This window comes from Protopterus annectens, chromosome 9.part0 (assembly GCF_019279795.1).
Source record: "Protopterus annectens isolate FY-2018-M chromosome 9.part0, PAN1.0, whole genome shotgun sequence".
NCBI classification, from domain to species: domain Eukaryota; kingdom Metazoa; phylum Chordata; order Ceratodontiformes; family Protopteridae; genus Protopterus; species Protopterus annectens.
This window is the reverse complement of record NC_056743.1, coordinates 787,692,815-787,719,628: the sequence shown is the minus strand read 5'-3', so window position 1 is coordinate 787,719,628 and position 26,814 is coordinate 787,692,815. Positions and strand designations below refer to the sequence as shown.

Sequence of the window (26,814 nt, the reverse complement as noted above, 5' to 3'; positions counted from 1 at the left end):
TGGATTACCACCTATGTGGTAATTAGGGGTTACCTTGTTTTTCCCAAAGGGTATGACTATACATTTTTTGGCATTTAGCTTAAGGCCATGGCTCTGGCACCAGTTATCCATTTCTATGAGACCTCTCTGGAGGATGTCTGTGTCTGATGGTGTCAGTTATGGTGCCCAGTTTGCAGTCATCTGCAAATTTTGTCAGCCACAATCCCCCTATGTTTGTCTGCACTTCAGAAAAATAAATACCGAACAAGAGGGGGCCCAGGACTGAGCCCTGTGGGACACCGCTCGTGACCGGCTTAGAGTCTGACATGGCACCAGCAACTCTAACCCTGTGTGTTCTGTCCTTGAGCCAGTTTGCAACCCATCTTGTGACATATGGGTTTACATCTAAGCTGGTGAGCTTTTCTATGATGCCTGAGTGGGGTATTGTGTCGAACGCTTTTGCTAGGTCAAGGTAGGCTGTGTGAACTGCCTTACCCTCATCAATGGCCTTAGTGACTGTTTCGAAAAAGTCGACCAAGTTCAAGAGGCAGGATCTGCCCTTGACAAAGCCAAATTGGGTAGGATCCAGTGTCTGTAGGTCCCCATTGTCTTTATTTATGAGTTCCATTATGATCCTCTCCATAGCTTTGCAGACAAGGCTCGTCAAGCTTATGGGGCGGTAATTTCCAGGGTCCGTAGAAGCACCGCCTTTGTGGAGTGGGACCACAGTTGCCGTACGCCATTCTTTGGGTACGTATCCTGTAGTAAGGCTAAGATTAAACAGCAGCCTTATGTGTGGGTTTAGTTCCTCATTGAGTTTGTGTAGCACACAACCGGGGACACCGTCCGGTCCCATTGATGCTGTGTTTTTTGCTTTAGAGAGAGCAGCTCTCACCTGGGCATCTGAGATGTTTGGGAGGCTAGACTCTGGTGGGATAGATATTTCTCCTTTTGGGGGGGAGGGGAGAAATTTGCACTGAACCTGTCTGCCAGTATGTTGGCAATGTCTGTGGGTTCAGTGATTTTTATCATTTTGGACTAATTCTGAGCATATCTGGGAGTTTCCACCCAGGTTTCTAACATAGCTAAAGAAGGCTTTATGATTGTCTTTTGTGTCATTAGCGATTTTTCTCTCAAAGTTGGCCTTGGATGATTTTATGAGTGATCGTAGTTTTTTGCTAGTATTGATCAGAGATGCCTTCCCTTTTAGGGATTTTGCTCTGTCATGTAGTAGCTTTCTCCTCTTGTTGTAGAGTTTGTTTATGGCTGGGGTCCACCAGACCGGGCACCTGCCTTTGGTGGAAAGGGTCTTGATTTTATTAGGGATTGCTTGATCCATACATTCCTGGAGGTGCTCGTAGAAGGCATTTGTAAGGGTTTCAGCAGCATGGGTTGTGGTTTCCACTGGCTCGGGGGCCTTGAAGGATACCACTCCAGTCTTAAGAAGTGTGAAGTTTGCTTTTGAGAAGTTCTTCACTGTGGTCTTTTTTGCTGGGGGTGGGGGCGGGATGTAGATCTCCAGTGAGATTAATTTATGGTCTGATCTCGCCAATGAGGGATATACTTCCGATGTGGAGCATTTTGTCCCCATGTTTGTGATGATCAGGTCTAGTATATTTTCTTCTCTTGTGGGAATGGTGACTAGTTGTTCCATAGCATTTGAGTTTATGAACTCAAGGAACCTTTGGGCTAGGGTGTTGGGGCTTGAGTAATGTTCCCAGTCTATGTTTGGGTAGTTGAAGTCACCCAATATGATGGTGTTTGGAGAGACATTCATACTCTCCAGTGTCTTCAGGAAGGCTGTGTGGGTTTCCTGAGTTTGAGAAGGTGGTCTGTAGCATGTTACAAACTGTAGGGCAGTTTTACCTATGGTTAATTGCACCTGGATGGTCTCCGATGCTTCGTGCGTTGCCACTAACCTGGAGGTGTGGGTATCCTTTATGAATATGGATACTCCCCCTCCTTTTGTGGTTTGGTCTGGATTTTGGGGCCGGAACGCATGATATGAGGTATAACCTGATAGTGCTGGGGTGCTCTCAGGAGCCTTGAACCAGGTTTCAGTCACAGCACAGACATCGATGCTCTCCATACTGAGGAGGGCTTCGAGGGCATGCATCTTGAGGTTTAGATTTCTGGCATTGAGCAGTATTACCCTTAGTTTTTCTCCATTTTTGTTTTCTAGGGCGGTAGGTTTATCATTTGAGCCTTGCCTAAAAAAGGCACTATGGGAGTGGCAAGAGCCTTTGCCAATATCCGGAAGCCCAGGGGTGACAGGTGCAAGCCGTTCCTTGCGAAGCAGCGTGGCTTGTCAAGCATGTCATCCCAGGCAGACAGACATTGGATCCCCTTAGGATGACACCAGTAATTAAGCCAATTTAAGTTCCAGAATGGAACTGTATGCTTCCAAAGAATGGGCAAGATTAAGGTTGGATGGAGTCAGTGTAATGTAACCATAATTCATAACTGTACAATAGATGGGCACTGTGCAACGAGTTTCAAGCCTATAAAAGTGCTTGTTAATAGTACAGGGCTTATTAATGACACAAGTTTCTTTGAAAAAATGTTATCTGTGTATGATCTGTTGTTTAAAGGGCTGCAAGACAAAGGAAATCACTCTGTTCCAGTCAATATTACACTTAAAGTAAATGATTGTTATTTTATCTGTGGTAGAAAAGCATACAAATGGTTACCAAGGAATTGGTCAGGCAGTTGCTTTTTGGGTTATTTAGCACCAGCTATAAGACATACATTTTCTCTTCCCCAAGGTAAAATACGAAATGTACGTGCTGTTAATAAACCTGTTAATCCTGTAGGTAACGTTGATGCATCCTGGATCTATCACCACGATTTGGCCCATAGTAGCAGCAAGAGGCTATCACACATGGACTTGGGTGATGATGTTATTTCCTGGGCTAGTATTCTTCCAGCGTATGGGACAGTAAAATCCATTTGGGAGCTCAGAAAACTGTCAAAACTGTTAGAAACTCTGAGCAATGCAACTTTTTCTGCGCTAGAATTGGTGACGGATGAGTTAACTGCAATGAGGACTGTAGTGTTGCAGAATCGTATGGTGCTCAATTTCACCCTAGCGGCGAAAGGAGGTACTTGTGCTCTTATCCAGGAGGAGTGTTGTTCATTCATCCCAGATAACGAACATGATATTGACAGTCATCTAGAGATCCTACAACAAGTTTCTGAACTTACAAAACCAGGACAGAATCCATTAACTGACTTTTTCCAAAATTGGTTTGGAAATTGGGGAACAGTACTTATGAATGTCTTAATTGCTATATGTGTTGGTGCCATTATATTCCTACTGTTGGGTTGTTGCTGCATTCCTTGCATCCGAATGATAATATCAAGTGTATTGTCTGCCAATGCAACTAAAGCTTATTATTCTGAATATACAGAACATGAGTCATGCGAAAAACTGTATGAATAAAATGTATTACTGGTGATACAAAGTGTTGTAAGGGGAGAAATGTAGTAAGAATCTTTGTGTTCAACATCTTTGTATCATGTATAGTAAGGGTTAAAATGTGAAATTGCATTGCAAGCAAAGAAGCAAGTTAAAATAAGTTGTTTTTCTTGTAAAGAATTTGCTGACCAAAGAGGAATGCACAGATACTACCTTGGTCCAGGCACAAGCTTATCTTGTGTCTGACCTCTGACCATCTAAGGCTCCAGTATGTGAATTTATAGCCTTGACTGAAATTCCTTGTCTAGTAACCAGCTGCTGTGTACGTGAAGAAGAGGGTATAAAAACCCATATAAAGTGTACAGAAAATAGACTGCTGACATACCATGTACTTTGTAGCATGTCTCCATGCATGTAAAATAAACCTTTTTGCTTACTTTTATCTGCGTGATTCTTTCAGTATATGTTAAGAGTATTAAAATCTTTTGACACCACCTCATCATGAAAGGATTCACATCTAGATCAAGAGAGGTAATCGTGCCCCTTTAGTCATCTCTCATCAGGCCCATCATAGAATACAATGCCCACTTTGGGATGTACCTTACCCAACACCTACAGCAATTAGAAAGACCCCAAAAGTACCTCACCAGGAGGATCAAGGGACTCAAACAGATGCCATATGCTGCTCGGTTAAAAAAAACTGCAGCTCTACTCAGTTGCATACCGCCTACTTCGAGGCGATCTATGCCTGACATATAAAGCTATGTCCAACCCAGAATTAATGGACATGCTCCACCTCAGTAAATCTAAATCCCTTAGAGCCACGCGCTCGAGGGACTTGAACCTCAGCACAGAAATAAATAGAACATGCTGGACGGACAGATTCATAACCCAGAGGCTCCCTTCGCTCTGGAATAGAATTCCAATTCATGTTAGGCAGAGCACCTCACTGACTCTCTTCAAGAAGAATCTTGATGAGTGGACGGGGGATCGTAGGTTTGTCCCGGGGATTACTTCCGTGTCACTATTAGACAGAGGGCACAGTAAACTAAACTTTAAAAAGGGCACAGTATACTCAAATCAAAGGATGGCGTTAGTCAAACACAATTGGGCTAGGCTTATAAATGCCCCAGGGCAGATAGCCTAGTATGAACCTATGAACCTAAATGAGGTGTGTTCCTCGTAATGAGGTACACTTGAGAGGATCATGTTGCAAGTTAATAATACTAATATTTTAAAAGTATCCCTAATTATTTTTGGATTCATCACCGATTGGTTGAGAGCTATGAAGTTGAATATGTATATAATTATGAAGTTATCTCTTCTCTCTCACTTCATTTAAGAAATTTACGGTTTCAGCGATTTTTCTGGAAAAAATGCGAGTAACTGATTGCCTCTCACACATCGTACGGAAAGGGTCGGAATATTCGGGAAACGCAAAACACCCAAAATGGTTGGGGAACATTTTATAAATTGTGTATCATTCATTTGAACCGAAACATGTTCACTGCTTTTTTTCACACAACTGGTATTTATTTCACATAAACGCGAGCTTTTATACAACTGACTTAACTTTAAACAAGGAGGTAAGCAATGTACTCCCCCGCCCGCTGTAAGGGCACTCGGCCAACTAGAGCCGTAGTACAGATAAATAAAGCAACTGACGGAGCAAGTGCGGTCTGTGGATTGATTCGTAGTGGTGTGGCGCAATTCACTTTAGAGCGATAGAAAGTTGCGGAGGTTTGACGCAAACTACAACGTTGCTGAGTGTAAGTAAAATAAGTCTGTTTTTCTGCTGTTACGCATTCGACTTCTCCAGAACATATAAAGGGAAAAAGCGAGTAGTTAATTATATGACATGATACACTTTGAGCTTGAAAGGTCAGAATGGTTGGGGAAACCTAAATGTTTTAACTAGCTCCGTAGTGCACTAACAGCAAAATAGTGGTGGTGATTCTGTGACGTGAAAACACGCTAAATTTTGTTTATAAATATAGCTGCTGCCGCTGCAAAAAAAAAAAAAAAAAAATACATTTTGTGTGCGGTTTAAACGGCTACCATTTTCTAGCTGTATAAATTTAGTGTTGCGCTTAGAACACTGCGCAGTGTAAATTACAACCTACGCTGTTGGAAGCGTCAATATTAGGGTAGTTCCCCATAGCTCTCAACCGTCCAGATATTTGACTACTTAGTTTAGTCTGTTCCTCATAAAAATGATTTTCTGTCAAATTATAGGCAAAGTATCGAGAACTAATGTTAGAAAATGACATACGTTTGAATTCCATACTCTTCAGAAAATTCATGCAATACAAAACCTGTTACTCTATCAACTTTCTAAGCTTGCAAGTGGAATGTTTAAAAATTGGCCCTATTGCCGGTTATGGAGGAGATTGCTTAAAGAATGACATACAAATGGGTTTCCGACTTCGTAGCCTGAAGAACATGCATTTTATCACAGATCCTGTTATTTTAGCAACTGTCTAGGTTTATAAGAGTAATATTTGAAATCTGCCCTTATTTTTGCTCTCCCCCCATTGTTTTAGGTATTGTCCATTTTTCTTGAGCGAAGAGTTTGAGAGGTATGTCCTGGTCATGATCAGAAATGTCAATCCAATTATGGAAGTTTACTTTGAACGTAACGAAGGTACTATTGCACTAGATATCTAGTGAATGTCTGTCTCAGACGTAGGGGTTGCTTTGTAATATGAATCTTATGCCATTATTTCTTATTGATTTGATGAAGGTTTCTCTTTCCTGTACAGAAATAGGAGGTCAAGAAGTTTTCGCAGATTGAAAGTATATATACAGATTACCAGAGAGGACTATAGAGACTGTATTGGGTGGGGGGGACTTCATCTGGGACTTGATGCCACAAATCTTGTTAGAAGTTGTGCCAAAGAGAGCATTACATTTAATAATGGGTCTAATGAGCATAAAGTAAAAGGGAAGTGTTTGACTTGGAATGTTGGATGTTAGTTGGGTGAAATAAAATGATTTTTTGAACTGCTTTGGAGACATGATTATCAAAAGATAAGGTACAATAAACAAGGGTGCCTGGATCTCTTATGCCTGTATCTGATTGTTGTAAGTGTGTGCAGTCAGGGATTTTTGAAAGAGCCTTGTCAGAACTGAGACAAAGGTCTGGCTTTGCCTATAAAGCCCGTTAAGCCAAGTCGGTGCTTATAAAGCAGATTGCAGAAAAGCAGCACTTGAGTCCAGACCCTGTATGAGCATTGAATACATATTTGCATGTATTGTGTATACATGTTTGTGTGTATGATATATGTAGATAAATGTGTACATATGTACAGCATGCATGATTCTACAATTGTTGGCCTCCCAAGAAGTCCGCTAGATGAGCAGTTGCATCCCCACAAAGCCCATCCCCAAAATAGATAGCCGCTGACTTCTGCATACAGTTCTGTTCCCTTACTGTAAAGGAAGTGAAACAAAGTAATGGCCACGTTAATCATGTATTTTAATTTGCTTTTCACACATGCATATGCTGCTGACTTTCTCAGAAATGCAGTACATCTGTGATCATTCAACAGTGTTAGTCTAAATGCCTCAACAGTGTTGGTATAAATGTCTTGTGCTTAATCTGCCACCTACCCAACTGAAAAAACACTTTTTCTGTAGTACTGATGTCAGCTTGTGATGCAGGTGACTAGCTTTCTCAACATCTTAATCTACAGCAAAGCCAAAATAAACTGTGGGATGGGAGCAAACACTCTTAAGAGTAATGTTTAAACTCTCACTGATTTAATGTAATTTGAAAAAGCGGTTTGAATAACAGTTTGTGCAGTAACATGTATTTTTTGAAGGATATGAAACACAAAAATCTGCCATTAGTAACTGCAATCCTCAAAGATTTGCCCCCCCCCCCCAAAAAAAAAAGTTTGTAGGTGGAACAGATCAAAAATATGAGGTAAAAGCGGGGACATCTGGAAAGTCGGGGACAATTAAGAGGCATGGTTGAAAGAGTGGCTACAGTTAATTTGTTTTCCTGCACATGTGCATGTCCCCTATCCACAGGCATGCATAGCAATGGTCATTTCGCTGCCTTTTGCTTTCACACAGATTGCCGCCTCCTCTTCCCCATCACAAAATAATGGCCACTCTACTGTACGTTGCTTTATCATTTACTGCCATTTGCAACTCTCGTCACTATAACAATTATCTTAAAAATTGGTGACCAGTTGTGTGCAGAGCTCTCAGCCTTCACTGTTCAGAATACAGTATGCTACCTCTTAAAGGCACAATGCTTGCACAAACTTCAAGTGAGAGGCTCACTGTTTGTTTTAAAATTTATGTATCTCAGTCCATAAAGAAACACTCAAGCTTCCCCTCACTTGATCAGTCTGTTTTGCTGTAATATGTTAAACAGGGGTGGCATGGCTACATAGAAATATTGCTCCAAACTCCTTGTCATCCAGGCAGAGGTAAAACTGAAGCAAACCATAGACCTTAAAAAAAAAAAAAAAAAATTTAGCTTTTAGTATCTAATACAGTTTGCCATCTTTGTGTCTGTGCTGCCTACAGCATCACTGTTACTGCCCCCGACTGAAGTCTCAACCAACAGTGGCCATCTAAGACTGGGCCTAGTAGGAAAAAAAACACAGTCTACAAGTCAAGTCTCTAAGAGACAAAAACAAAATTGGAGATTCTGCTCATTAATCTGCTGGAACACTAGCCTGAGCTGACCTTGTACTTTAAATTCAACAAATTCAAGTCAAATTTAGCTTACCCAACCATGGTGTAGTGTAGAAAAAGTTTACCAAATTTGAACTATAATAATTTGTATTTATTTTGAGATCCTTGTCCTTGCATCAGTTGTTTTACCTAGTCTAACCTGTTTTGGAGTAACACCTAGGGCCAATCTCATAGAGGTTACCTGAAGGTGTAAATATGTAGAACTTATGGTAACCTTCCTGTATTGGAGACAGCCCTAACACTGTGCTCTTGCACATAGATGTACAGTACCACATTAGGCTGTCTGTGACTGTGCTGCATGATAATGAAGCGGTTCTGGGGAGTAACCTATTCTAATTGGGTCTGTGCTCTCTCTCCCCCAGACCTGTCTCAAGGAAAGCATCTGTGAGTTAATGTAGATTGACATCACTACTCCTTGCTTGTTGTGGTAGTGAACATGGCCAAAAGTGTGCTAATACAGCGAGCGAGGTAGAGGCAAGTACTGGAGTGTAGAGTTGAGTTAAGGTAGGATTAGAAGGTGTGTGTGTGTGTGTGTGTGAGAATGCTATTGGGTGGGGAGGGGCTTTTTCACTAGTGAGCAGTGGTTGCAAAATTGGCTGGGGAGAAACGCTAGCTACCAGGGATAACTGTCTCGTGCCCAAGCAACATGTGAACAGGGAATTTGGGGTGGTGGTTTGGGGGGGGGTGGCACTAGACACCAGGGATTTCTTAAAAAAAAAAAAAAAAAAAAATACATTGGCGGAAGGGATTTGAACAGTTACCTCTGACACGAGAAATCCTTGCATTATCCTGCTGAATTAATGTGGGTACAGAACTAAGTTTTCAATGAGGTCTGAGATATATTCCATAGCATTACACACAGGTTAGTAAGACTAATGGCTGTTGGTCACCAGAATTCATGGCTAGGCATCCTTGTATAAAGGTATTACAGTGGATATTTCCCCAGGCTTATGGAGTGTAGTCTGTGGAGAGGTTAATGCAGTACGTTTGTGAGAGACAAATTTCGAAGCACAGGCATTGTTATAGTGCTTGCAACGTGTAGCCGCATACAAGGGGAAGAGACAGGAAATGTTACACATACTTCCTTTCCTCGTAAGCTTTTGCCCCAGCTACATTTTCTGAATGATATGAAGTGTGAAAGACATACCTGGCATTCTTGACTGACTAAAGCATCCCTGAATTATGGGGGCAGGGGAATGAGATGCCATGGACATTCAAACAGTGATGTGTGGGGTATGCAGTGTGTATATCTTACTATGTACTTGGTTGTGTTGGAGATGACTGGGGAAGGATACCATACCTGTGCTCACATAATGTCACCACCTCAGTTAACTACTAAGGAACGTGCTGATCTGCTCGTTGTGGTAGTTAACTGCAGTTCGTGGACATGCAGATTAGGTGATAATGAGGTCTTTCCTCATTGTGACTAAGGTGTCTATGAATTGCAGATAGGCTCATTATGTAAACTGGGCCTTTTTTAGTATGGGCCATATGACCTGCACTGTAGCCTTTGAGGAGTCCATGGGACTGTTTATTCCTCTACAAATTTAGATAACTATAGTCCAGCAATATTGACTTGAAAATCTTGAGAAAAATGCATGCTAAGTAGGAAAGAGCCCAATACTAAACTCTGTTGTATATCATTAGTTTTGTATTATCACTAGTATTACTAGTACCCTGTTGTCACCAGTAGTGATCACAGGAGTGGTACCAACAACATGTGTTCTACCAGAGAACCAGTTGGCTATCCACTGCACAGCATGTTTCCAAAGTCTGTTATATCTGCATGGGAAATATTATCAAAGATCTTAACCAGGTTGTATACACTGTATAGCTATTAACCACTGCCTTGGTGGCCAGTGAAATTAGAGGCAGAAACTGCATTTTGACAAAACTGAATTTATGTGGGTACAAAGGTAAGAGTTTTCAGTGTCCAGATTACTGAAGGCTCAGATTAATGTTCTGTAGCTTTACACATAGGCTAGTAAGACTAATGGGTGTTTGGCTGGGCCACCCTTTTATGAAGATATTACAGTGGGTGTTTCCCAGGTTGGGGAGTGTCCTCTACAGAGAGGTGTAGGTTAGAGGTTAAGAAGGGGTTTTGATGGATCATATTTATAATTGGGTAACCTGGTATGTTATCTGGGCCTATGGATATGGTGCTCTTAGCTTTTGAGCAGGCAGAGGAGAACTTTTCATACTAATTATAACAGTAGCTGGGAATGCAGAATGTATTGAACAATTATTGCTATGGGGGTAGTTAAACTACCACTGAATTTATTAGCCAGGAAATTAACTATTCCTTTAATTCAGGGTGGTTAGTATTGCTGTGGACAAGCTCCTAAGATTGCTGGGTGTAGGTACTTAACTTCATGACGTAGTTGAATAATTTATTTAGTATTAGTGGCTGTTTTAAGCTCATATCCAACTTTCTTACTGGTGCCCATAAGCTGTTTGCTTAAGTGAGCTGTTAAGGTGGGCAGAATGGTACCTGTTGTAATTCATTAATTTCTTTCTCTTGTATTATAGTTGGATAGCCACCATAGGAAGTTGCTTTTAAGTTTGTCAGTATATATGGTGTAGATAAGGGACCCTTATTACAGCTGGTTAACTGTGAGTAGAAGTTAGAGGTGTAGGCAACAACTCTAGCAGTGGGGGTCCACCAGAAGAGGATTACCGCAGACGTTTATTTGGTTCTCTAGTAATTTGGAGAAGATTTGCTTTTCATTAGTCCCTAAATGCTGAAGTGTTTGCATGGCAAGTACCACCATGTCTAAAATAGAGAATTCACAGATTTTATGGTCTGATTTAGTGAGGGATAATAAATGCATGCTAGAACTTGGCATATGTTTTGACAAGATAGAGTGTCAAGTCCCCTGGTCAGATAACTGGACCACAAGCATTTAAAATTATAAATGCTAATTATGTTGTGTAAGTGTTGGCCATGCCATTTGTGGTGTAGTTCAGCCAGTTTATTGATGGATAATTTAAAGGTGCTGGGATTATGGGCAAGATATTGCATAGCCATCATGGTCAGTAGGGACATGGGAGAGCGATACTTAAGTGTAAATAATTAATCTTGACTAAAGTAGTTTGGGCATTGGGGTCCTGAGGAATTACTCAGATGGTGATTGGTATCCTTGTCCACTATCATAGTTGGCAGTAGGCCTGAAGACATGATGGGTGCTAAACTTAGGAACATCAGGAGTGTTTTCATGCTTTATCCTCAACAAAGACCTCTGGCATTGAGTAGAACTGCCCTTTGTGTTCCAAATTCGACTTTAGTAGGTTGCAATGTTTAGGTAGAGAGACTGCGCCTAAAAAGCAGTATGCGGCAACAAAGGCTTTGGACAGAATATGAAAGTCATGGGAAGAGATATGTATGCCCAGTTTGCAAGGAATGATCTGCACATTAGCAGTCTCATTCTCAAGCTGGCACATACTGGGTCTTTCTCTAGAATGAAAAAGGTTTTTAAGTGGCAAATCTGTCTTTTAATCTCTGCATCATTCTGGGTGACGGCAGAATACCACTTGGGGACTAGTCTTTCTTGCCTTTGACACATACATGCATAGGATCAATCATAACCTTCTGCATATCCCCATGAGTAGAGCGCATAAGGTCATTCCTGTGCTCACTACTAGGTCATTATTTTATTTGTCAGGACAGAGGGATGTAAGAGTCCTTGTCACATATCAGATCCTTGCTTTGGAAGGACAGTTAACTGCCACCCTATTCTTATGCAGCATAGTGAAGGTGGTGTCAGTATGCCTAACAATGGTAATTTCCTAAACTATTACCATGGGTGGAGGTCATCTCAGTGAGCCTTAAAGATTAGAAAGCTACACTGCTGCAACCCTTGGAAAGGTGTGCTCAGTGTACAGCTACAGTGTGAAAGCTGGTATGTTGCTATGTAAACTAATGGGTAAGATTTCTCAGCCCTTTGTCTGGGAGGCTTGGACAGTGTTTTAACAACCTTGGTGTAGTAGAGGAGCTCTGTACTGTAGATAGGTTCGTATGGTGCCTGTCAAATTGGCTCTGAGGCAGGAGAGTAGTTTCCAAGTTCAGTAAATACTTAACACCTCTCACAAATCAAATCATTACAATGTAATGATAGAGTTTATAGTAAGCAAGAAGCATTGATATACTGCCTAAAAATTTCAAGTGATAGCAGGCTGGTTATAGAAGGGGCAAGGACTGATTGACTACACTGTCCAATATGGATTCTCAAAGTGGAAAGGGGAAAATGAGATAGCTTAACATGTTCTTTGCATGACACAAAAAGGTGTAATGGATTGAACTAGAAAAATGGTGATGTAGAAGTTGGGACACAAGAATATAGGATGTTTCCGCTGTAGACTGTAGAGACAAATTATTAGTATTCTCTTAGCACAGAAAGTAGCAGTGGTAGAACAGAAAGTTTAAAAGTAATGTCAGTAACTTGGCATGGAACAGCAAATGTACATAAAATAGTTAGTTTTAAGGGAAATAACTGTAGAGCAATGGCTTCAGATGCCATAACAGAAACAGCGATGTAACAATATCAAAAAAAGTAGAACCAGTAACTGCAGTAATACTTTCTTTTTTATCCAGTTAATATCAGCAATGAGCAATGAATAGTCAAACCTGATGGCTTCAAATGCAATGACATCATCAAGAAGCAAATCTTTATCTGGTAACACAAGTCAATAACCTCAAGTGCAGTAACTGTGCAGTAGTTCATTGCAGTAACCTGTACAGCATCAGTAACGAGCAGCAATGCAGCAACACCAGTTGTCAAAAATGTAATCGACAACTAAACTGAAATCATGTTAGTAATGAGCTTCAGTGTAAAATTATTTTGAAGGGTAATGTAACTTCATCAGTAATGAACACTGCAGTAGCACATCAACTGTAGCAACTTGACTCTACTTATTGCATAACTATTCTGGACAAAGGCTCAAGATCAGGGATCATTTTAAAGATTTATGTAACTCCCTTGAGTTTGTAGATCAAACAGGTTTTTCATCGACTAGCATTTCCCAGAAGTATGAAAAATGTCTGGCATTATTAATTTATTGTAGTCTACCAGGAAATCAAACTTTTTTATATGAGGGACAGGGCAAAATAAATTGAGAAAATATCAGGGATAGTTGAGAGGTATAATTGACAGCAGTGCAAGATTTACCTTAAATATTATCAGCAGTGAACAAAATTGTTAACTTGAGTATCAGCAATGAGCAACAGTTACTGAACCGCTACAACAGTTGTGATATATAAAACAGGATAATAGATGTTACACCCCCGCCCTGTTCCCTGGGAAGCAAAAAGTGTTTACTTGATTAAGATCCTATGTGTAGATATTGTATTTAGAGATGGGAAATGATTGGCTGATATACCACTGGCTTTACACTGCCAGGGGTAATGCAGCTAGTTGGGCCCTCATTGTAAGGGCTTGATGTCTTTTATTTTTTTCCCAGTCAAGTAACACCAAGGGGCAACACATTGGCACAGTGGATAGCATTGCAGCCTCACAGTAAGAGGTTCCCTGGTTCAATTCTCGGCTGGGGTACCTTCTGTGTACTCCAGGGTTTACTTGCGTTTCCTCCCTCATTCCAAAGACATGCAGTAGGTGGACTGGACACTCTAAATTGACCGTAGGGTGTGTGCATGAAAGTGTGTGAATGTGCAACTACTGCAGCAGGGCTAGCCATCTGGTAGTGTAAACCTTGACTGTAGATTCGCTGTTGAAATGACATCCAGACCCCATGTACAAAAATGGGGGAGGAAAGGGTTGTGGACAGATGGATTTAAGTAGCACAGAGTGCTGAGCTGTGTGTGGCAGTTAAGTATGCTACCAAGAGTGCAATAGAAACAATAACCAAATGGGTTCAAATCTTCTGGCAGCAGTTAACTGTAGTACTAATTGGGAGAAAGCTACAAGAAGTAACAGAGGTGAGTTCTAAGGTCTTCTTTCATGCCTGAGTTGTAGGGGCTCAACTGAAGTAGTTTTTCCTCTCATTCATGTTGAACAGCAGGCAGCAGATGGAAGCTTGTCAGTCTAAAGCTGGTAAGACTGTGCCCCTTGGTGTTTCGCTGGGTGCTTAACTCTTTCCTTCCACATCCCGATGACATGCAGTAGGTGGACTGTTGATCCTCCAGATTATTTCAACTCCCCTTTAACCCTAACATTTATAGAATGGTGGTTTAGTTAGAGTAAACCAACATCTTGCAGTTTGCTTGTTTGTGAACAAAGGGTTATTTTCAGTTGAGCAGGCTGTATTCTTAGGCACTGAAGAGAACAAGTTTAAATGGGTGACAAAAGTGGACTCCTGGATACCTCGGTACAGATGCAGAGAGGCCATTTGACATAGTGTCTTGCTCTTAGTTATTTCATGCTTTGTGATGCCATGTACAAAATGAGAGGAGGATGTTGATGTGGATGATGACACGAAGTTGGATGTTGTATGAGAGTTCAGGTATGTGCATCATATGTCTTCTATTTTTCACTATCTCCATAAAAGACTGGGAGTGACCTTTATCCCCTAAACTGTGAATCTGAGGGAAGGTATAACCGAAATAGAATAAACAAGGATGTCTCCTTTTGTTTTATATGCAAGTGATCTTGGACTTGTGCTAGTGGACCCCAAAAAACTTATTGCCAGAGGCAGTTGGTGGAGACCGAAGACAATCTTGACTTCTGTGAACCAAGGCATCTAGTAAAAGTATTGGGTGCATGAATAGCTCCTATAGTTTTAGGAGTAAAGGAAGTTGTATTACTCTAAATGAATAACTTCTGTAACACTTATTTTGCAGGAATGGTCCCTGAAGTCTATCCCCAAACCGGGATTAGACCTGATTTAAATCTGCTATTATTCTGAAAATCCCTCATTTAATCACCTCATTGATTTGTACAGTTAGAAAGCATTTATAGTAGATATAGAAAATGGTAATAGTTGATATCCACTTTCTTTTGAAACCCCCTAAAACTCTGCATTGTACTGAGCAGTACACGTGGGACTGAATACAGTTTCCCAATCTGGAGAGAAAAAGGGTTGCAACTCACTTTGTTGTATTACTGTTTTGGAGCAATAAAGACTTTAATTCCCCTTGGAAGAAGTCTGGAGTCGTCTGGATAGACCTTTCCTTTTAGACAGATTGCCATGTTAATTTTGCATAGAAATGGAATGTTTTGTAGGGGATCTTTAAAGAGCTGTTGGGCATATTTTTTGTGACTGCATTCTAGGGATACACTACTTGTACTACAAAGCTACTTGGCTTCCATTTCACTCCAGTTGAGAAATGGGATTACAACATATTTGATAGGGAGATTCATATGGGTAAGCTGAGCTTTCATGGGTTAGTAGAATGGGAAAGAAAGAACTTGTGAAGTTTCTGAATACGTATAATGAGGAAGAACAAACCACTTTTGGAGAGAGACAGAAAAATATAACACTCCTGGCACGATTTTATTTGGCCTAATAGTTTCATTTCTAAACCCAGTGAGGTCATTCCTGATTGGACTATCCCTTCCTCCACAGATATTTGCAAAGAGGTTTTAGAGTGGAGTAAGGAGTGGAAGAACATTTGGGGATCTTCATGGAACATTTGGGGATCAATGTGATGTCTCACATTTTTTTCTAGATTTTTCACCTCCATGCCTGCCAGCCATCAGCCCCACCACTAGTCTTAAGCCCATAGTTCCCCTGTCACTCAGAAGGATTCTGTGGCATGGAGGAGGGGGGCATTATCTCTGCAGCCATGGGGGTGTCTGTGTCCTTGTGTTGAATATGAGCTAAGAGGCTGTTTTCTTTTAAGGCTATAACCAGACTCGTAGTTGCTAATGTCAGTATGTGCATCATCATGTAGTGGTGGTGGGGGGAGGGCTGCTCCACCCGTTTGCCTGACAGCTACTCTACTCATTTTTTACCCCTGATGTCTTAAGATGTTCTGTCCTCCCATAATAGATATTGGAGATGTGTGGAATTGGAGGCAGATTTGAAGAGAGATGTTTGGGAAGAAGTTTAAAAATGTCTGTGTGCTCTGGGGATATAACACAATTACCTCTTGTGGTTTTGGGTGATTTTTAGTACATGAAAATAATTTTGTCAGGTATCCTTTGGTCACTAGTAATCCAATTCTTTACTAATCTTAAACACTGGAAGAGGATAGAGCCTCCAGCGATGATTCTTGCGGAGCATACATGATGGGAGATCTAATATGTTCTGTGGACAGTACATCAGGAAGGGAGGGGTGGTCAATAGTGGTATGGATAAAATGGAGTTTAAACACTAATTAGAGTAACACACAAACTACACCCCACTCATAAGACAATGAGCAGTCTGCTTTTCAACAATATTGGTGAAGGACGGTCATAAAAAGGAATGTATAGCTACAGTGTTGCTAAATGTAAGAAAATAGACCATCTTTGGGGAGTAATCCCTGCCAGAATGGGTCAAATATATGAAAAGCCAATTGGTGTAACTATAAATGCAGAGTTCATTTATTTTTCTAGTTATGGAACAGTAGCATGGCATCAGGAGGAGACATTATTCCAGTATTGTCACAGCCAGAGCGACTGGTAAATGTACTCTAGTTGTGCTTTAGTGCCATTTTGCACAGGAGACTAGTGGAGAAACTGGCTGGGAGACGTGAAGGCTCAGTAGTAGGTCTCATCTCATAAGAGGGTAGTTTGTGACGGTAGAGCATCTGTTTTAATTTATTTACCAGTAAATAGTACTTTCCTTTTAAGAACATCCATAAATTTGGTTGTGGAAAGGATAGATTCAAGGGTTAAAATTGTAGTGTAGTGCCTGAATTGTTGCAGTTGAAAGGTACAGCTTGAGTGTTTTTTATTGGTGTATCAAATGTTTGCCTGGATATTGAAAATGGTAAGTTTTAATAATTTCTTCTGAAAATCGCAGTGTAAGTTGGGTAAACCATTATTAAAAACTGCCAAAATGTCCGCATTCAGCCAACCCAGTTAATTTAAGTGTTTAGAATTGACACATTTTTAGTATTTTGTGACCCATTTTTTTTGCCCAGTTATTTTTTTGAGTACCACACAAAGGCCGTCATTTTTATCTCCTGTCTGAAAGTTTCATTTGCACAGCAACTGTGAATTCATCCTTCAGAATAAACTTGACAGTGTCTCTGCACTATTTGATAAGGTGTTGCAGTATAGTCATGTTGTACTTTTTTATTTAAAGTACACTAGAAGTGGCCATTTCTATTCAAGAGCTTCAGTAAAAACTTGGCTCCTGAAAAATGAAGTTCTGTTTCAAGTTCATGGGGGAGGGGATAGTCAGTGTTGGCTGCATGGGATAGATGACCAGGCCTTTTGCAATGGCACAGACAGTAGTGCACTAGACCCTGTAGGAGCTGACCGGAGGAAATGGGATAGAAGCAGTCTCTGCCTGCTCAACTGTCCTTGCTGGGAGAGCAGAGGTGTAGTCCCCAATAGCCTGATTCTCTATTGGGATAGGGTACATTATCCAGTGACAAAAGCTCAGCCGTTACGAAGCAGCTCATTTGAAATGCATGCATTAACAGGCAAGCATTGCAAGGTCTATATTACCTGCAGAAAGTATAATGGGGAGACTGAGCTAAACCATAAAATCCATTATGGCTGCCTGGATGACGGTCTTCCATGACATGTTGGTCTGTCGCATCACCATTGGAGACTGAATGGGCTGCTGACTGGCAGGCTGAAGGAGAGAAAAACGCAGACTTTGAGTAAAAACAAATGGTCCTATAGCCATAATGGATTTTGTAGTGTTGGATGTGATGGGTGCTTCATTTTTTGGGGAGAGGCAAAATTTCATAGAACTTTAGACAGGCGAAGGCTGTATTCTTTTATTTCAGGAGCAGGACACTGGTATTTTGGTCATCTGCTGGTGTACTAATCCATAGTAGATGCTAGGGAATTGTGTAGTCACATTGCCTACTAAAAAGTTACATTGATCTCAAGACCTGATTTTTATTTATTTATTTATTTTTTTTCATTTTAGTTATAAAAATCCATAATGGTATAGCACAATAGAATGGTGGTCTACATTAATAACAGAAAACATTTGCTTAATATGCGTAAGGCAGTTGAGGGTTGTTATTGCAGACACCTCTTGGAAAGTCCATGCAGTTGTAAACCCTGATGTGACCACTTTAAAGTCGATGATGTACTCACCTCCTCTAAAGTGAGTGTGCCTGGCTCTACTTGCTCATGTACAGATAAGTAGTAATGGTGTTAGCTCTCTTTCACCAGTTCTTGCAGATGAAACATGAAACCTTACTAACAGCTGAAGGCTGAAAGTAGGGATTAGCTGCCTTGCATCTTTTAAAACCAATAGAGAGAGCATTTTTTGTTCCCCTGAAATGGGTTAAACCTTCAGCTATCTTATGGGACTGCATTTGACATCCTTACTTGTTTACAGCTGAAAACCAATTTGGAAGGCTGCTTGTCTTGAGCCTCCCCGGAGAGCTGTAGAATAGAGTAGAGAATCTATTTTATCCAAAATGGCAATTATCCGAACAATCTTCCAAAGTTTTTGGGTAGGAAACATCATGAAGTCTGAATATGTAAACATTATACATATTTGCTTGTGCATGTTTGAGCTTGTACTTGCTTGTGTGTGAAAAATATTCTTTGTTCACTTGAATTGCTGAATTGTTGAAAAGTGTATTACCTGCATGCAGAAAAAACAAGATTTTAAAAGTTTATCTGGTTCAATTATATGTTTGATTATCTGAACTACCCTAGGTCCCAATTAGTTTGGATAATCGGTGCTCTACTGTACTTTTTTTTAAAAAAAGTTCTTATTTGTGTAGTTATAGTTGGCAATTTTTCCTTTCAGTTCTTCAGATTTCAAAACTGTCATTACTCTGAAATGCCACTGGTGGAATCATTTTCAGCAGGGAGTGCGGGTGGGTTAGGTGTCCCTTCAACTTGATGTAGAAGCCAAAAAGGATGATACTCTATCACATCCACTAGATCTATGACCTAATTGTGGTCTGTATGCTACAGACTAGGTAATACTAGGAACATTTGGCAAAGAAGCACATCAGTAACCAATTCAATGATGTCTTTAGTCAGTCCTGATAGAGGAGTGATCTTGAATGACCCTCCTCCTCCTTCGTCTTAGTCTTCTTCCTGGTTAGGGGTCGCCACAGCAGATCACCAGTCCTCTCATGGTTGGCGGTGGAGTTTTATGGTGCTGAGTTGCCCAGTCTTCCACAGAAGACACACACATGCACGCACTCACACCTAGGGCTAATTTAGAGTGTCTAGTCCACCTACAGCATGTCTTTGGGATGTGGGAGGAAACCGGAGCATCCGATGGAAACCCATGCTACCACAGGGAGAACATGCAGACTCCGCACAGAAGGTACCCAAGCTAAGGATCAAACCGGAGAACCACTTGCTGTGAGGCGGCAATGCTAACCGCTGCACCACCGCAAGCTGCCTGAGTGACCATCCACTAAATATTTACATTTAAATGGTTACAGAGGGGGAGGTGCCACGTCAGCAGGGTTTCATCTTGGCTTGCAGTTGGGTGGTGTCCCTTTTCATCTGTTTTTAATATCCAGTAAGACATTTTTAGCAGGGTAATTTGTGTGGGTTGGCTATCCCCTCAACTTGGGCTAGGATGTAACACTGAAATGTGGCAATAAGACTTTTTTTGGATGTGCAAAACAGGTGAAAAGGAGTGGATGATTGCTTGGCGCTTCAGCTTTCCTTTATAAATGCTGCTTTTGCACATTTATCAAGACTTGGATGTCATTCTTGTATCCTCTGAAAGAGTTTTAAACTTTTGTAGTTGTATTTTCATATCTGTACAATTTTAAATTGTCCAGAAAAAGTAGATGAGATGTCTTTGAACAATATTTGTTTCTGGAAGTTAGGCTGTAACCATAATCTAGGCAGTTAAGTAAATAGCTTTGGATTAAAGACAAAAAAAAAAAAAAAAAAAAAAAAAAAAAGGCAACTGTGGTGACAAAGATTTACATTAAAATATCCTCCTTTGATTTTTATGTCTGGGATAGTAATTTTGCCCTTTTTTGTGACTTGACTGCAAAGTGGTTTGTCAATGTTTCATAGTCACTGCAAAGTAATTGAACAATGTAGGGTGCATCTGTAACCATTCCATTATTGCTCGGGGATATTGTTAAATGCTTTTTTTTTTTTTTTCTGTAATTTTGTCAGTGCCGTACATAAATTCTTCCCCTTTTTTAAGTCATGGCTTTGCTTAAGAATAGATTATTCTTGCCATGAGTATAGTCAGCTAGGGGAAAAAAATTAAACTCTTATCAATTCCAGTATATAACCTGCCTTTAGTGGATATACACGTTATCGGCCTGTAATTCTTAGGATGGCTTGCAGGCTTAGAGGACTGTCTTTTATCTGTTAACCAGGTTGGTGTCTGTCCAGGATGTGTAATACAAGTAATTTTTTACGCTGGTCTAAAGCTTTGTGTTAAGATGGCAATACTTCAGCCAGTAGCTGGGTACTGCACTTTGGGGTTTTCCATTTAGGAGCTTTTCTTAATTTCTCAGCTGTTTTCATCCCATTTCATTAGTTAATCAAGCTTTAGTACTTTGAGAAAAAGATGAATTGATAGAAATATTACCAGAATATGAAGAAATGGCTGCATACTGGAGAAGCAGTTATGAAGACTCTGTTGAACATAATTCTATTTGCTTTGATTCCCAATTGTCTAAAACCTTTTTGGGTCATCAGTGAATTGCTTGTTTTATTTTCCTTTATTTAACTGCATACCTTCTAACCTTTTCTGTTTGTGCTATTTTTGGTTCATTATTGGAAATAATGCAAGATGCTAGCATGGCTTTAAATTGTGTATTGCTCTTACTACAGTTATTTTTAAGAATTCTTTTATTTATTCTCCCTTTATATTCTTATAACTCTGATAGTTGCTTTTATAGTTTTCTGTATTTGATGGTTCCATGGTGGCATTCTACTTGTTCCCTTCCTTTGTTAGTCTACATATTTGTGTTAACACTTTTTAGATCTGATGTCCCCTTTTCTGCCCTTTCTTCAAGGATGGGTCTACACTGTGACATTGAATCCATCCTCTGCCACTTTGATAGACTTTAAGCTCCATAGCTTGAGCTCCTCCCCTTACCCATAACCCATCTCTTCTCCTTGGCTACTTCAGATCTCATTTGCTGCTTTAATAAGACGTGATAATGGTTAACTGGAGCAGGTTGTGGTAGAAAAGTGATAAAATATGTATAATTACAGATTAGGAAAAAATTAACCAATTGTATAAGAAAAATATCAACATGATTTATTTTTAGATACAGTGGGTTTGAGCCTTAAGCCATTGTGATTTTTCTTGCTACCTCTGTGGCACTTTTTTTCTCCCCATAGTTTGTATTAATCCTATGTCTCTTTACCATTGTTGGTATTTTCTTTGGCTTGTTCTGTTTTTACAGGTTAAGAGAAGCGTACCAGTTTTAAAAAGTTCTCCACTTGTGGGCACAAAATCCCAAATTCTGACAGCTGTTCAGAATGTGTATACTGCCTGGGTACAGGACATATTAATGTGGAATGTGATCTCTGCTAGATTTAATCAGAGAGCACTGGTCGAGAGGAAGAGTAAGTCAATTTTGAAAGGTCTTTGTTCTCCTGCTTTATCTGTTTCTGGAACACCATTCTCTCCAAAAAATTTCTCAGGAGAAGCAGCCGACAAAATTAAAGACTCAAAGCACTTCACTGACTTTTTCTGTCTTTGGGCTCAGCTCTGCCTGAGAAAGTTTCAAAAATGTCAATCAACTTTCATGACTCTGACAAAATCTAAACTGTTGGACCTATCCTCTCGCTCGGATCCAACTTGATCCAAGTCATCTCAATCTCCAACTAGATTTTCCCCAGAACCAGTAACTTCAAGGCTATGCTGTCATTTCTTTCAGGACGCTACTTGAAATGTATCCTATTCACCTTCAGTATAGTCTTCCCTTAGGTCATCTAAGAGCTTAACAGAAGCGGATGTGGATAGGATGGTTAGAGAATTTCTCAGAACCCAGATTCAGTTGGGTGTTATGCCATCATCTGTCAGACCCATGAGCCGATCTACTGCACAACTCAAACTTTTGACTCCTAGTTCGATCTGTCCAGTGGTTTGAGATTTCATACCTGAGATGTAAGTCTGTCAGATCCTCTTAGACTCTTAACACCTTCTCTGACCCAGATGGGTCTGATTTTGTTGGATGAAGATGGTTTGACTTTGGATGAAGATGGATCTTGGAGTTATAGCATCAGCCCTGGCTCCAGGGGGCTGGGATTGACTCCATTGTTTTCAGATCAATCCCTCCCTCTTGGAGCCTCGGGACTAAAAAGTTTTGTTCCAAAGCCTGCTTCGAGACTGGAGCAGGGGAGATAATTTCATCCTACACAGGCTTCTATGGATCCCATTGAGGTTAAGCCTGGGTGGTTCTGTAGTTTCAGCTTTTGAAGTAGTGGAGGGGGCCTTCTCCACTTCGAGGGAAGACCTCTTTGCCCCCCCCCCCGGTTCCACCCCATCCTCAAATGTCTTCTGTGGAAGCTGGGTCTTGTATCTGTCCCATCGGTACAGTTATTCCAGTCAAGTCTCGACAGACTGTTCTCATTCAGGACTCCGATGACACTCAAGTCCTGTCTGGAACCTCCCACTGAAGAGCCCTCTGGGAAGTGGATGTGTAAGAGGTGACACTTTGATATCTTTGGTTAAAGACTTGTGAAGTGTCTCTAACCGAAAACATTAACTTTGAATGGGAAGGGTCACCCATTGAGGACATCTCATTTGGTGAACTTTTGAGATAGAAAGTGGTCTTCTGATCACCCTCCAAGAGGAGTTGGTCCTTAAGGCTTTCAAAGTTGACTCTGCAACAACTTCATTAGATCCCTGGCAGATGAGATGGTAGACCTTGTCTCCTGCTGGGCTTGGAAGGATCCAGATATTATGGAGTCCATCCACAAATGCCCTGACATGTATATTTCAGCAAAGTATAGGGCTAATGGGAGCAAGGGTCCCCCAGTGGATGCAGTAGCCACCAAGAAGCTCTCAAACAGAGCTCTACTGTCCCCTTCCCTAATAGGGAGTCTAGGGCGTTGAAGCTATTTGGGAAGCATGTTTTACCCATCAGTGACCTTTGCTGTCAGTTCTCTGAATTATATGACACGTGACAAGATTTCAGATGGAATTGATCAGTTTTCTGATGCCCTGTTGGGGTCCATGTCTGCAGAGAACACACACACTGTTTGCTTCTTCACAGTTGGTCACCCTCCAGTCTCTATCCAGTGCTTCCATGAGACTGATTTCTCAGTCCTCCAGAGGGAACTGCAAGTGCAACGGATTCAAAATAATCATTGGAAGGCATGCCCGGATGTGCCTTTGTAATTTTGCAAGCTCTTCCAAGTCTTTGTTCTTTATTGCCCCCTTTTGATAGATCCATCTTATTTGGCCCCAAGGTGAAAGACTAGCAGTGAACGAGACTTTATCTGCTCTGGGAATCCATTTTTCTCAAAACCAGGGAGGTGGCAGAAAAACGTGTTCCGAAAGACACTAGGTTCTTCCTAAGACCCCAGTCTGCAACACCAGGACTTCGAGTTCCATTCCCAGAGAAGCCCTTCCAGTGTCCCTGAATGGCTACCCAACTGCCTCACTCTGGAAGCAGTTTTGGGGGTGGTTATCCCTGCACTCCCAAATCTGGATAGCCATTACCAAAGATTCCTGGGTGCAGAATGCAATATCCAGAGGTTATTGCATACCATTTTCTCTTCATTCCGTAACGCAACAAAATAATTCCCAATGTTCCTCCCAGTCAGAGGAAAGCAGCAGCTGTAGAAATACAAAAGCTGCTGGAGAAATAGTTAAACTGGTCCCACAAGACCAACAAGGATTTGAACTGGATCTGTTTCTAAACATGAAACCTCCATAGAACCGAACTTCATTTCCATGAGATGAAAACAGCGAAAGCTGAAATACCTGAACCACAAATTTTTCCCAGGGTGAATAAACACTTGCCCTAAATTACACTGAATGCACACCAAAGTAAGTAAAACCCACCTAGGTGGGGGGCTATGCCCCCCCTACACCCCTTAACTAATATACCAACTCTGGGATCACACTACAATGAGAAGGCCATGTTGGGCAAGCGTTTACTAACTCTGGGGAAAAATTTGCTGTTCGGGTATTTTAGCTTTCACTATTTTCGTCTGGTGAAAATGAAGTTTGGTTATATGGGGTTCAATGTTTAGAAGTAGATCCTAGAACCTACTCTATTCTTTAGTGCCAAAAAAGACTTGAGACAAATTCTAGATTTCAGCAATTTTAAATCCATTCCTGAAACACTTTCTGGATGGTCACAGTTCAGTCTATCCTACCACTCTTATGGAAGAAAGATTGGATGCGCTCCATAGTTCTCCAGGATGTGCACTATCGGATAAAAATACACAGGTGCTGCAGGAGATATCTACACTTCCTGATGGGAGCCACTTGCCACCAGTTCAGAGTGCTGCCCTTTAGTCTCGCCACAGCCCCCAGGGTGTTCAGCCAGTGCACGGCAGTGCTTGCAACTCAACTGAGACTGCACAGATTCCAGGTGTTTCCTTATCTTAATCTGCTTCCACTAAGCCTTTGCTGATTCAAGCCAGGAATTACTTGCTCCACCTCTGCCTCCAGTTAGGCATTATAGTAAATTACACCAAGTCTTACCTCTGCCATATGCAAACTCTGGAGTTCATTTGGCCCAGTCTAGATACCCAAACACATTTAGCAAGTCTGCCACAGACAAGATTGGACATTTTTTTTATGGAAGCAGACATTACACATCCCTTCCCTTCAGTTAACTCCAGCCAGCTACTGGATTCAGTGGCAGCTTCCATAGTGCTGGTACCCTTTGCTCGCTTTCATGTGAGGGTGCTATAATGGACTCTTGGTGCAGTGGTCAGTAAGTACCATCCACTGAAAACTTTTCATCACATAGCATGGTGGATTCACGTAGAAGTCATTTGGGGCCACTCTTTCAGGTCCAAAGCTACATTGAGTGTGAATGCCTCCCAACTAGGGTGGGGGACATTACTTGGGAAGGATAGTCCAAGGCACGTGGTCCCACTCGGAGGCCACTCTTCACATCCAGTATCCTAGAAATGAGCAGTCCTATTGGCATTGCAGATGTTTACCCTCTAGGGATGATTGCAGTTGATGCACGTGAATGTGGTCTGAAACATCAACAAACAAGGGGGAACTCTGTCCTTCCCACTATGTCAGAAATCTCTTCTGACTACTTTCTCTAGTAAATGCATATTCTAGGGAGAAAGTGTGCTAGACAAACTGAGCAAGACCCATCATACTCCCTAACGAGTGGGTCTTTCAATTGGTCATTGGCAAAAGTGATATTTAGCCGATGAGATAAACCATGCTGCAATCCCTTCGCTTCTCCCCTCAGTGCCAAGTACAGCAGGTACTTTGCCCTGATCCCCCTGGAGGCAGACTGACCCAAGAGACTGTCTAGTTCATTTTTTGGCCCTTTGGTCTTCTATATGATACCTCCAACTCCTCTCATCCCCAAGTTTATTAAAGCACTACAGCAGTAGAGCAAGGTTATCCTCATTGCATTATTCTGGCCTCTCCAAGTGTGGTTTCACTACCTGTGGCCCTCATTTAGTTCACCCTCTATGGGTGCTGAATTCTGTTCCGGACCTTCTGTCTTGCCTGTCTGGATTGCCTCACCCAGACACACAATCTCATGTTAACAGCATGGTTTCCCCATGTCCAGTGATGGCTAGAAATTTCAGGTTTTCCTTCCCCCATTCGCCACTGTCATCCCAAAAAGCCTGTACCAGAAAGATTTATAGAAGCAAGTAGAAAAGATACTTTCTGGGCCCATCAGAGATGCAAGGATCTCCTCTCTTTTTTTTTTTTTTTTTTCCAGCACAGATTCCCCCCCAGCCATGCCTTCCATTTTTATATAATAGAGCTAGTTATTCAACAGTTACGGTGTAAATGGCTGCCATCTCTAATTTTCACCTAGTCAGACACTCTTCTCTAGCCTCTTTGAAGTTGTGCAAAGCTTTCCTTAAGGAGCCCTTCTGCTCTGGCCTTCAGTTAAGGACCCTATTCCTCCATGAGATCTTTATGCTTCTCCTGAAAGCTTTGACTTGGGCCCCCTTTGAACTTTCAGCCAGGGCAGAATTTATGTTTTTGTTTTGTTTATGTTTCAGTTGCCATCGCATCAGCTAGCTGAGCATCTGAGCTCCAGGCCCTTTCTTCCAGCCACCTTGTCTGATCCTTCATAAGGACAAAGTGTCCCTTTTAGGAAGGAAGAGTTGGTTCAAAGTGGTGTCCGAAGCAAACCTTAACTAGGCAACTAACATACCAGTCTTTCCAAAATTCTCTAATAAGTAGAATACATTCTTCACTTACTGTATGATAGACTGCTCAGATTCTGCATTCACAGAACTAAAAACCAAAGGAAATAAAAATGACTGTTCATGCTTTGCCCACATTAGCCTTGGAAAAATAGACTATCAAGTGACCCTAGATAGATGGCTCACTGTATTATCTTCTTTTAGAAGAGCAAAGGCCTATCATTATCAAACATCCTAAAGCGCACACTACGAGATCTGTGGCCACAACATCCCTCTTTGAACCAAACCATCCATAGATGACCTCACTGCAGCATGGATGGTCCAGTGCTCATACAGTTATAGCTCAATTACAAATTGGACATA

The 26,814-nt window shown here is 41.2% G+C and overlaps 2 protein-coding genes across 5 annotated transcripts in view; both read left to right on the top strand.

Annotated features, from left to right (window-relative positions):
* LOC122811527 (transmembrane gamma-carboxyglutamic acid protein 2-like) overlaps positions 1-26,814 on the top strand; it is a 1,149,160-nt gene that overhangs the window by 883,790 nt on the left and 238,556 nt on the right. The window lies entirely within an intron of this gene.
* LOC122811529 (DNA-directed RNA polymerases I, II, and III subunit RPABC5-like) overlaps positions 4,857-26,814 on the top strand; it is a 101,539-nt gene continuing 79,581 nt past the window's right edge. The window contains exon 1 of one of the 2 annotated variants that reach the window (XM_044083421.1): positions 4,857-5,166. The gene's annotated coding sequence lies outside the window, so the exon portion shown is untranslated. The remainder of the gene's footprint in view (positions 5,167-26,814) is intronic. The other variant, XM_044083420.1, reaches the window with a different exon arrangement.